This window comes from Salvelinus alpinus, chromosome 2, assembly GCF_045679555.1.
Source record: "Salvelinus alpinus chromosome 2, SLU_Salpinus.1, whole genome shotgun sequence".
Classification (NCBI taxonomy): Eukaryota; Metazoa; Chordata; class Actinopteri; order Salmoniformes; family Salmonidae; genus Salvelinus; species Salvelinus alpinus.
Window position 1 is genome coordinate 18,986,870 of NC_092087.1, and position 13,000 is coordinate 18,999,869.

The 13,000-nt window shown below is 42.3% G+C and overlaps 1 protein-coding gene across 10 annotated transcripts in view; it reads left to right on the plus strand.

Moving 5' to 3' along the window:
- LOC139555925 (band 4.1-like protein 1) overlaps positions 1-13,000 on the plus strand; it is a 171,333-nt gene that overhangs the window by 12,218 nt on the left and 146,115 nt on the right. The gene's annotated exons all lie outside the window — the stretch shown is intronic.

Sequence of the window (13,000 nt, forward strand, 5' to 3'; positions counted from 1 at the left end):
GAGCTGCTATTTAATTTCAAATCAAATGTTTCTTGTTACATGCTCCCAAGTGGCGCAGCGGTCTAAGGCACTGCATCTCAGTGCTAGAGGCATCACTACAGACCCTGGTTCGATTCCAGGCTGTATCACAACAGGCTGTGATTGGGAGTCTCATAGGGCAGCACACAATTGGCCCGGGTTAGGCCGTCATTGTCAATAAGAATTTGACTTGCCTGACTTGCATAGTTAAATAAAGGTTAAATAAAAAAATAAAAATGCGCTGAATACAACAGGTGTAGATCTTACTGTGAAATGCTTACTTACAAGCCCTTAACCAACAATGCAGTTCAAGAAATAGAGTTAAGAAAATATTTACTAAATATACTAAAGTGAATAAAATAAACAGTAGTAGCAGCAGTGTAAAAACAAATGCAAATAGTCCGGGTGGCCATTTGATTAATTGTTCAGCAGTCTTATGACTTTGGGGAAGAAGCTGTTAAGGAGCCTTTTGGTCCTAGACTTAGCGCTCCGGTACCTCTTGCCGTACGGTGGCAGAAAGAACAGTCTATGACTGGAGTCTTTGACAATTTTTTGGGCATTCCTCTGACACTGCCTAGTATAAACAGTACCAGTCAAAAGTTTGGACACACCTACTCATTCAAGGGTTTTTCTTTATTTTTTACTATATTCTACATTGTAGAATATAAAAAGTGTTAATATTCTTCAAAGTAGCCACCCTTTACCGTCATGACAGCTTTGTACACTGTTGGCATTCTCTCAGCCAGCTTCACCTTAAATGCTTTTCAAACAGTCTTGAAGGAGTTTCCACATATGCTGAGCACTTGTTGGCTGCTTTTCCTTCACTCTGCGGCCCAACTCATCCCAAACCATCTCAATTGGGTTGAGGTCGGGTGATTGTGGAGGCCAGGTCATCTGATGCAGCACTTGATCATTCTCCTTCTTGGTCAAATAGCCCTTACACAGACTGGGCCTTCGGTTTTCTATGGTGTTTAGGTGTGACTAGGGGGGTGTTCTAGTCATTTATTTTCTATGTGGCTGGTTTGTATGGTTCCCAATTAGAGGCAGCTGGTAATCGTTGCCTCTAATTGGGGATCATATTTAGGAGGCCGTTTCTCCCACCTGCTTTGGGGATATTGTTTTGAGTGAGTGCATGTAGCAGTACGGTACTTCACGGTCGTTGTTTGTTTCTTGTTTTGTTTAAGTTTCACTAAAATAAAGATGTGGAACTCCAATCACGCTGCGCCTTGGTCCGTCTCTCATAACAACCGTGACAGTCTGGCCCCACGTCTTTGTGAATGTTGACCTGTTTAAAGGTGTTGCTCACATCGACTAAGGAGAGTGTGATCAGATAGTCATCCAGAACAGCTGGTGCTGTCAGGCATGCTTCAGTGTTGCTTGCCTCGAAGCGAGCATAAAAGGCATTTAGCTCGTCTGGTTGGCTTGCATCACTGGGCAGCTCACGGCTGGGTTTCCCTTTGTAGTACGTAATATTTTTCAAGCCTTGCCATATCCAAAGAGCGTCATTGACGATGTAGTAGGTTTCAGTCTTAGTCCTGTATTGACACTTTTCCTGTTTAATGGTTCGTCTGAGGGCATAACGGGATTTCTTATAAGCGTCCGGATTAGTCTCCCGCTCCTTGAAAGCAGCAGCTCTAGCCTTTAGCTCGGTGCAGATGTTGCCTGTAATCCATGGCTTCTGGTTGGGAAATGTACGTACGGTCACTGTGGGGACGACGTTGTTGATGCACTTAATGATGAAGCTGACTGAGGTGGTATACTCCTTAATGCTATTGAATGAATCCCTTAACATATTCCAGTCTGTGCTAGCAAAACAGTCCTGTAGCGTAGCATCCACGTCATCTTACCACTTCCGTATTGAGCGAGTCACTGGTACTTCCTGCTTTAGTTTTTTCTTGGAGCAGGAATTAGGAGGATAGAATTATGGTTAGATTTGCCAAATGGAGGGGGAGAGCTTTGTATGCATCTCTGTGTGTGGAGTAAAGGTGGTCTAGAGTTCTTTATCCTCTGGTTGCACATGTGACATGCTGGTAGATATGAGGTAAAACGGATTTAAGTTTCCCTGCATTTAAGTCCCCGGCCTCTAGGAGCGCCGCTTCTGGTGAGCATTTTCTTGTTTGCTTATGGCCTTATACAGCTCGTTGAGTGTTGTCTTTGTGCCAGCTTCGGTTTGTGGTGGAAAAAATAGAGGGATACGAATAATGTAGATGAGAACTCTCTTGATAGATAGTGTGTCTACAGCTTATCATGAGGTATTCTACCTCAGGCGAGCAATACCTTGAGACTTCTTTAATATTAAACATCACGTACCAGCAGTTATTGACAAAAAGACACCGAGAAGCCAGCCAGCTCTATATTATCCGTGTCGTCGTTCAGCCACGTCTCGGTGAAACATAAGATATTACAGTTCTTAATGTCCCGTTTGTAGGATAGTCTTAATTGTAGATCGTCCAGTTTTCCAATGATTTCACCTTGGCCAATAATACGGAGGGAAGTGGTGGTTTACCTACTCATTGGCAAATTCTGATGTCCAGAAGCTCTTTTCGTTCATAAGAGATGGTAGCAGCAACATTATGTACAAAATGAGTTTTACAAACAATGCAAAAAATCTAAAAATAAAAATAGCACAGTTGGTTAGGAGCCCGTAAAACGGCAGCCATCCCCTCTGGCGCCATTATAGCCTTAATGCGGTTTTATTCCCGTCTTTTATTTAAAGCTTCCCATCATAGCTCGTGGATTACGATGGGAAGTGTCACTTTGTCCTTCTGAAGGGGAGCCAGAGCCAGCCCATGGAGGTTGCAGTGAGTCAGCAGGTTTTGAGGCTGCATGCGAGGGTTTTCTCTCTCTCCTTCTTACATATCTGCCTCCCCCTTCCCCATCCCTCACTCTCTCTTCTTCCCTGAACAAATCTTCTCTCCTTTTTCAGGCATGAGACTTGTCATGTCCCACACTCTCTCTGATCTGGTGGGATGATGTGTGTGCTTCATGCCTCATTGTTTTTCATCCTAGCTCAGACAGTAGGTGTCTGCTATTTGTGCTACTATATCTTACAGCCATCCATACCTCAGGCAGTGGTGGTCGGTGCCATTTAAGATGAGGGAGGATGATATTTATTTTAATGATCATTGCCTTATTTCTATTACAGCATATTGGATGACTGTCATTCATATTCCATTCACCCAGCTCAATCTAACAGTGATAGATTTAGGTTACTACATGATACTTAAATTAGTCCTGTACCCATCATAAGGTTGCTACAACCTAGCCTATGAATGAGAGTTTACAACATAGGTACACAGGTCGAGAGAATTGTGCGTAATCAAGGTGACAGACAATGACACATTCAATACCGCCATGCACACTCTTGCCTACATCTAGCTGATCTAGGGTGTAATCATTAGTCTCACAGTTGCAAACGAGAGTTTCTATTGGACAAATTCAGGTATGTTTATCTCCATTTTGTTCCGTTTTCTTCTGTTTAAGAAACGTTTTTCAACAGAATCAGTGGAATGAATACACCCCTGATCACACGCAAACACAGTTCACTTACATAGCAGCCACATGAAAACGGCATGATCAATTTGCTCATTGTATACAGTGGGGCAAAAAAGTATTTAGTCAGCCACCAATTGTGCAAGTTCTCCCACTTAAAAAGATGAGAGAGGCCTGTAATTTTCATCATAGGTACACTTCAACTATGACAGACAAAATGAGAAAAAAAAATCCAGAAAATCACATTGTAGGATTTTTAATGAATTTATTTGCAAATTATGGTGGAAAATAAGTATTTAGTCAATAACAAAAGTTTATCTCAATACTTTGTTATATACCCTTTGTTGGCAATGACAGAGGTCAAACGTTTTCTGTAAGTCTTCACAAGGTTTTCACACACTGTTGCTGGTATTTTGGCCCATTCCTCCATGCAGATCTCCTCTAGAGCAGTGATGTTTTGGGGCTGTTGCTGGGCAACACGGACTTTCAACTCCCTCCAAAGATTTTCTATGGGGTTGAGATCTGGAGACTGGCTAGGCCACTCCAGGACCTTGAAATGCTTCTTACGAAGCCACTCCTTCGTTGCCCGGGCGGTGTGTTTGGGATCATTGTCATGCTGAAAGACCCAGCCACGTTTCATCTTCAATGCCCTTGCTGATGGAAGGAGGTTTTCACTCAAAATCTCACGATACATGGCCCCATTCATTCTTTCCTTTACACGGATCAGTCGTCCTGGTCCCTTTGCAGAAAAACAGCCCCAAAGCATGATGTTTCCACCCCCATGCTTCACAGTAGGTATGGTGTTCTTTGGATGCAACTCAGCATTCTTTGTCCTCCAAACACGACGAGTTGAGTTTTTACCAAAAAGTTATATTTTGGTTTCATCTGACCATATGACATTCTCCCAATCTTCTTCTGGATCATCCAAATGCTCTCTAGCAAACTTCAGACGGACCTGGACATGTACTGGCTTAAGCAGGGGGACACGTCTGGCACTGCAGGATTTGAGTCCCTGGCGGCGTAGTGTGTTACTGATGGTAGGCTTTGTTACTTTGGTCCTAGCTCTCTGCAGGTCATTCACTAGGTCCACCCGTGTGGTTCTGGGATTTTTGCTCACTGTTCTTGTGATCATTTTGACCCCACGGGGTGAGATCTTGCGTGGAGCCCCAGATCGAGGGAGATTATCAGTGGTCTTGTATGTCTTCCATTTCCTAATAATTGCTCCCACAGTTGATTTCTTCAAACCAAGCTGCTTACCTATTGCAGATTCAGTCTTCCCAGCCTGGTGCAGGTCTACAATTTTGTTTCTGGTGTCCTTTGACAGCTTTTTGGTCTTGGCCATAGTGGAGTTTGGAGTGTGACCGTTTGAGGTTGTGGACAGGTGTCTTTTATACTGATAACAAGTTCAAACAGGTGCCATTCATACAGGTAACAAGTGGAGGACAGAGGAGCTTCTTAAAGAAGAAGTTACAGGTCTGTGAGAGCCAGAAATCTTGCTTGTTTGTAGGTGACCAAATACTTATTTTCCTCCATAATTTGCAAATAAATAGATTAAAAATCCTACAATGTGATTTTCTGGATTTGTTTTTCTCATTTTGTCTGTCATAGTTGAAGTGTACCTATGATGAAAATTACAGGCCTCTCTCATCTTTTTAAGTGGGAGAACTTGCACAATTGGTGGCTGACTAAATAGTTTTTTGCCCCACTGTATATAATTCCTTTTTGCAACAATTTATGCGTTCTCCTCTTCTCACCTTTTCCCTTCACTTGTGGACTGTGACAAGGCAAAAAAAAACTTTCCAGGCCAAATGTTCATATCATGACTGCTAACTGCTACACACAGCCTACATCATTGTCACGTCATAGTCAACATAGCTACTAGAACTAACACGTTAGTAAACCTGCTACTATCATGCAGTACAGTTTAGCAGTTACACCGGCTGGCCCCGGTGGCAATACATTTATAAAATCAAAAGCTTAACTTGACTTGGAATAGTTCCAGTGTTGGATAGCCATAGCCAGCTAGCTAACATAGCATCCCTTTCTCTTTGAGCTGTGTGTTGGAGTAGGCTAAAAAAGTGAAGAAAAAAATACAACTAAATATAGCTAGCTCTCTCTCTCTCTCTCTCTCTCTCTCTCTCTCTTGCTTCTCCTTCATTTTGTAAGAAATTGATTTGTTCAAAACTGTTCAACTATTGTATTTCTCTCTGAAAAACCCCCTCACCATATGTTATGCACTGCAGTGCTAGCTAGCTGTAGCTTATGTTTTCAGTACTAGATTCATACTCTGATCCTTTGATTTGGTGGACAACATGTCAGTTCATGCTGCAAGAGCTCTGATAGGTTGGAAGACGTCCTCCGGAAGTTGTCATAATTACCGTGTAAGTCTACGGAAGGGGGTGAGAACCATGAGCCTCCTAGGTTTTGTATTGAGGTCAATGTACACAGAGGAGGACAAATCAAATCAAATGTTATTGGTCACATACACATATTTAGCAGATGTTATTCCGGGTGTAGCTAGCTAACAGTCCACTTTAACTTTAAATGAAAACGACTTTCTGTCAAAATGAGAAATGTGTAATATCTGAAAATGTAGCTAGCTAGACTATCTTACCCTTGCACTGAAATCGGAGTAGATAGCCAGAGCGGATTTACCAGCTAAGTCTGTCAACAGTTGTCGCAGTGACATTCTATTGAAATGGATACTTGCATACTACCCTGCATGAATCTGCAGGTAGCTAACTGTAGTGTCTTAGCTCTTATTACTTATTTATATAATAAGAAAGACTCTGAATACAAGAAATGGAACTGGAGCTTCACATTTACTGAAACGAGTTAGTACCAGAATAACATAGAACAACACTGCGCATGACCAAGGGTGCTCCATTCTTAACTGGGACATCAGTAATTAACAGAACATAACACTAACCAACCAGGTTCAATGTTAGCTAGCTGACATTCGACTACAACTCGCAAAGCAAATGGCTCTGAGATACGAATAATAAGATCATACTCGTAACGTTAGCTAGCGAGCCAGCCAGCTAACGTTAGTTAGCTAGCTAACAGTACACTTTAACTTGAAATGAAAACGACTTTCTGTCGGTTTACCGTGCAATATCTGTAAACGTAGCTAGCTAGACTATCTTATCTGTATACATAATGGATGGGCGCCTCTCCCTGTCACGGATGCAATGGTTGCCCTTAGTTTGAAGATGTAATCCAGAGACAGGTGTTTTCTCCATCTCCTTAGCTATCATACTCTAATTGCACTGATTTCAAAACTCGGTCCAGAAGGTGGAGAGCAACACTTATGCAGTTCTACTACACGATACATGTAAAACAAAGCCACGTTAGACAGGATTACCTACACATACTGACCAGCACAAATAGACAGAAGCGTGCTATATGGCAGACCAATCTGAACTCATCTCTTGGCATGTCCATCTCGCTCATTATCTCAGCCAATCATGGCTAGCGGGAAGGTTGCTGACTTTTTCTGTGGCTAAACCAACTAGGCTTTTAATTTAACAATTACATTCATATTTACAGATGGCATACAAGTCTGTTATTAAGGCACATGAAAGTTCACATGTTCCAGAAGGCATTTCTGCCCAAAAACGTATTTTGATAAAAATAAAAAAAAGAGTTGAAGTAGTGATCCGCGACATACGCCGTCCTGAATTGGGTCACATTTGCAAAAGGAAAAAATACTATTGAATTAATTTTAGAATAAGGCTGTATATAGGGCAGCAGCCTCTAAGGTGCAGGGTTGAGTAGCCGGCTGGTAGCTGGCTAGTGATGGCTATTTAATAGTCTGATGGCCTTGAGATAGAAGCTGTTTTTCAGTCTCTCGGTCCCAGCTTTGATGCACCTGTACTGACCTCGCCTTCTAGATGATAGCGGGGTGAACAGGCAGTGGCTTGGGTGGTTCATGTCCTTGAGGATCTTTTTGGCCTTCCTGTGACATCGGGTGCTGTAGGTGTCCTGGAGGGCAGACGGTGTGCCCCCGGTGATGCGTTGGGCAGACCGCACCACCCTCTGGAGAGCCCTGCGGTTGCTAGTTGTCCTCCGGCTACACTATAGTGATAGGCTACTGTATACCTTCATTGCAAACAGTGTGTTTTAATAAATTATTTGGTTACATTAATATATTTAGTATAGTTTTATCTAAAAATGATAACTTTTTTAATGTTTCACCATTTTTATTTTTTTGAAATTCAATAAGGATGGTCCTCCCCCTTCTCCTCTGACGATCCTCCACTGACCTCAGGGATTCAATGATGTTAATTGGTAGAGGAGTTGAGTAGTTGTGTGTAGCTCAGTGCAGCCAGTGAGATCACTGCAGAATGCGTTTTCCTGTTGTCGGTCTCTGATGTACATTCATAGGCCTATACACTTCAGCAGTCCCTGTGACCTCAGCACCGCTTCATCTCTCCGCTGTGAAAAACATCAGAGATTTAAATAGCCTGTCAGGAGAAGAGCAAGTTTAAATCGGTGCTCATGTAAACTGGGACATTTGATTAGTGTCACGTTTCTTTTTATTTAAGATGACGGAGAGTTCTCACAAGGGCCAGCCTGTACAGTTGCTCTACATTTTAGCAGACGCTCTTATCCAGAGGGACTTACAGTAGTGAGTTCAAACGTTCTCATACTTTTTTCATACTGGTTTCCTGTGGGAATCAAACCCACAACCAATAATGGACATTTTTCAAGGGGTTGATATATATATTTCATAAGTGAAAATCAAGTCTGACATTTTAAAGTAGAAATTACTAACTACAGAAGCCTTTTTCAACCTCAAATACACAACATGTTTTTAACCCTCCTGCTGTGTTCCAGTCGATTTGGACCGATTTACAAGTTTTCTCTCTGAAAAATTAAGTTCATTTAATCTGATTGTCATAAGGTTCCATGACTTTGTCAAAGTACATTTAGATGATTTTCATAAAATTTACTACACTTAGTGTATAAAATTGAGTTCAGGCAAAATGCCCATTCATCATTGAGCACACGTACACGTACACACACACACACACACCTCACTTCCCTTCTTGGCTTCCATGGCAACCCCCACGGGAACCTTTACCCAATATAATCTTTCCCCCACTGGAACCACACCTGTTTGCATTCTCACAAACAATTGTTTCAATAATATATAGAACTTTTCTCGCAGCTCTGGTATATAAAGCTTTTTTGAGGCCTTGCTCACAATTCATTCTGTGGCAGCACAATAACCAAACGATATACTGTATGTGAGGCCCTTGATCATATCTTTGATCATGCCACTGGTGAGGAGGAGAGAGTCCTTGTTAAACGTTGACACAAAGTAGTCTGTGATAAATAGCACAATATGTTTCCTCTGAGTATTTGTTATAGTCAAAATAATCCATACTCAAAAATGAGTTGTATGAGCTCAGGTCAATGAGGCTTACAGGCCATGAATAGAAAATAGAAGTTCCAAATTTGTAATGTTCAGAAGAACGTAAGTTGATAAAAAGATCTAACACAACATTAGGTGATAATATATGTATTAGTATGGATTTATAATCAGCTATAATGCGGCGGTCATTTTGGACCGGGAACACAAAATTAATTAACATGAAATGAACACAACAGGAGGGTTAATATCCTGCATGGCAGGAAAGTTTTCCTACAACAGGGTGATCAAATGAAGATCCTACATCTGTACATATTGCTGCATATAGTATTACCATTATACATTTTTCATACTGTATATTGCAGGGCAGACCGGATTGGATAGGCCGCCATCACATTGATTTGTTGGCTCTGTGAAAAAACATGGCTTTGTTTTCTCTTTTCCCAGTGCTACCGTCCCTGGTCAAAAGGCTTTGTTGATGCTTTGTTGATGTTTGTAGGCGAGTAGCGTAACAGCAGGAGGTGTGGAATAGTTGGGGCCCGAGGAGCAGAGGAGAGGAAACTACTCCTAGTCCCTCTGGGCCTGTCCTGTAGCTCTCAAACTGGTCAGACAGATTGGATGGGAGATCCTGGCTGTGCCTCACCACACTGTACTTGGTGTATTCCTACTGTAAGTTTAAGCTCATTTACTGCATTTCTATACAATTAAAAACCCTTAAAACGCTATTTGCAGAACAGCAAGAAAATAAATAAGTATGATACCAGCCATTATCACCTTAGCTGCTGTAGGTTCATTCACCTCAGTCGATCTAAAAACACATAGCCTATTAGCTATACCATTGTAATGTTATATCCCTGAAAGGATGGAAATATGACAAATGATTCACACTGACATGTATCATCAGTGACATTGTTATTTTGATTGTAGTTTAATGTAGGTGTAAGGACCGACGCCGGAGATGAGAAGCAGATATGGGGAGTCAAACATTTAATCAGGAACAGACATGAAACAAGACAGGAACAGCGTCAGCACACATGTATACAAGGACATATGACAATCAATGCTGGAGCAGAGAAAAGAGCGGGGAACCAAACAGATATAGGGGAGGTAATGACAGAGGTGATTGTGTCCAGGTGAGTCCAATAATCGCTGATGTGCGTGACGGGGGAAGGCAGGTGTGCGTAATGATGGTGGCAGGAGTGCGTAATGCTGGGGAGCCTGGCGCCTTCGAGCGCCGGGGAGGGGGAGCGGAAGCGGGAGCAGGCGCGACAGTAGGCCTATAGGGAAGATAGGCCATATGGAGATGTTCATATTGAAACATATTATATATTTTTTAAGTTTGTAACTTGTTTGGTAAGATTAGTACAGATTTTCTCAGGGGAACCCACATGGAGCCTGACTCCATGTTTGGGAACCACTGAACTAACCTCTCCCTCTGCTTGCTTCCTCTCTCTCTTTGTCTCCTCTGCTTCCTCCTGCAAGCCTGCAAGCCTGCAGCCTGCCTCACCACTGAGAGCCACATGCTCACATCACTGTCTCCCAGTAGCTCTCTGCAGGAGTCACGGGACAATTTTAAAATGGCCTTTTGTCTGACATCTCGCAAAAACACTGTCAGCAGCGTCTCCAGTTGCATACCTTAGCTGACTGCGAGCTGGGGTAGTTCATTTCACATCTCAGGCCCGTGCTGCAAGAGGGCGGAGTTAGCCGTTTGAGAGAGTGGTGAATGTGCTGCTAAAAAGGCAAATCTGGGGGACGCAAGCTATAACAAACCAACCACTGTTTATGATTCCACTGGTTCGAAAAGAGGGAGGTGCGATTAAGCTCAGTCAGATCAAGAATATAAGCTTCCTGAGCTTTGATCAACGCTGGGAGCAATATTTAGATATTGATTTTCTTTATTGTGTACAAAATATATATTTGTGTTATTATTTTTTTCAAATGAGAAAAATAACTAAGGTCCAGACCTCGGTGTTTTCATATGTAGTTACGGCCATGACTTAGAGATATATAGGCAATGTACAAGATTATTTACAAGCTAACCAAGGCCAATGTATGTGTGAATGACGGTCTCATGTAATCTCTCTTTTGTATGTAGTGTGTGACTGTGAGAGGGGTGAGGTGTCTGCAGCCTGTTTTTATACCACAGTGCTACTTTACCCCTGATGCCTGACACAAAGATAGCTCCTCTATCATGATGATGGCCATGAGCACAGCAACAAACAGTATCTCTATGGAATCAGCTACATTCTCTACTCTGCTCTTTCTCCCTTCAGACACAATTACAATGCCAACCCACTGGGCACAGGCGTCAATTCAATGACTATTACACGTTGGTTCAATGTAATTTTATTGAAGTGACGTGGAAACAACGTTGATTCAACCAGTGTGTGCCCAGTGGGAACTTTGGTCCTGGAAAACTCAAATGGGTTAGCCACACAGTGTTTTCGGAAAGTATTCAGACCCTTTAAATTTTTCGACATTTTGTTACATTACAGCCTTATTCTAAAATATATTCAATAGTTTTTTCCCTCATCAATCTACACACAATACCCCATAATGATGAAGCAAAAACATTATATATATATTTTTTTTGTGCTAATTTATAATAAAAAAATCATGAAAATATTGCATTTACATTAGTATTCAGACCATTTACTGAGTAATTGTTGAAGCACCTTTGGCAGGAATTACAGCATTGAGTCTTCTTGGGTAGGACGCTACAAGCTTGTCACACCTGTATTTGGGGAGTTTCTCCCATTGTTCTCTGCAGATCCTCTCAAGCTCTGTCAGATTGGATGGGGAGCGTTGCTGCACAGCTTTTTTCAGGTCTCTCCAGAGATGTTCGATCGGGTTCAAGTTTGGGCTCTGGCTGGGCCACTCAAGGACATTCAGAGACTTGTCCCTAAACCACTGCTGCGATGTCTTGCATGTGTGTTTAGATTCGTTGTCTTGTTGGAAGGTGAACCTTTGCCCCAGTCTGAGGTTCTGAGCGCTCTGGAGCAGGTTTTCATCAAGGATCTCTTTGTACTTTGCTCCATTCATCTTTTCCTCGATCCTGACTAGTCTCCCAGTCCGTGCAGCTGAAAAACATCACCACAGCATGATGCTTCCACCACCATGCTTCGCCGTAGGGATGGTGCCAGGTTTCCTCCAGACGCGATGCTTGGCATTCAGGCCAAAGAGTTCAATCTCGGTTTCATCAGACCAAAGAATTTGGCTGCTCATGGTCTGAGAGCAGTGGAGGCTGGTGACTTGAAAAATTGAGGAGGATGGGAGACCCACAATATAGACATCAACAATCATCAAAGAGTAATTATTTTAACCTAGATCTTTTAATAAAGACATTTATAGGACAATATTATGGGGAAGGGGAATGAGAGGGCTACTTACACAGTGTTGGAAAGGGATCACAGCAGTGATTGAATGAGGGTATGTGGCATGAGTTGAGGTGTTCAGAGGCTTGACTTCAGTGCAGGACAGGATTTGACTGGGAAGACAAACAAAATAACACTACACAGTTGGACATAAGAGCTAAGAATGAGATAGTACAAGCAGGGCGTAAAATTGATAGGGGTACTCACAGTGCCTGGAGAGGAAACATTCAATGTGCTAGTGGATGAGCGGGCACATGAGACGTGGTTTCAGTTCATGTCAGGAGAGAGTTGACAATGTTAGTGGAGTGGAGTGGTCATCACTTCATAAATCAGGGAACAGGAGGGGACTTAGCTGGAAATACAAATAGTAGATACATACTATTACAGTTGCACCATCGTAGGTTTGAACAACAAGTTTGTCCATGAAGTTAAATACAGACTGCGCATCTCGCCCACTTGACACATCAAAGTAGCCCAAGAAACGTTCCTGAATTAAGCCCTGATCATCTACATACCTGACGATAACTGATAGCTGCAAGCAGACTGGTGGCACCATAGGTCCCAGAGTGGGGGGGGGGCATTTTTTACCCCCTGGGGTCCGGGGTTTTTCCTTATCTGTTAACCTAACCAGGAAAACTTGACCATATAAAGGTATGACAGTGATTAATCAGTTGTAAAAAGGTTTTATAAGGGCTATGATGGGACCAGTTTTTCCTAATCAGGTCACATGGTTTTAAAA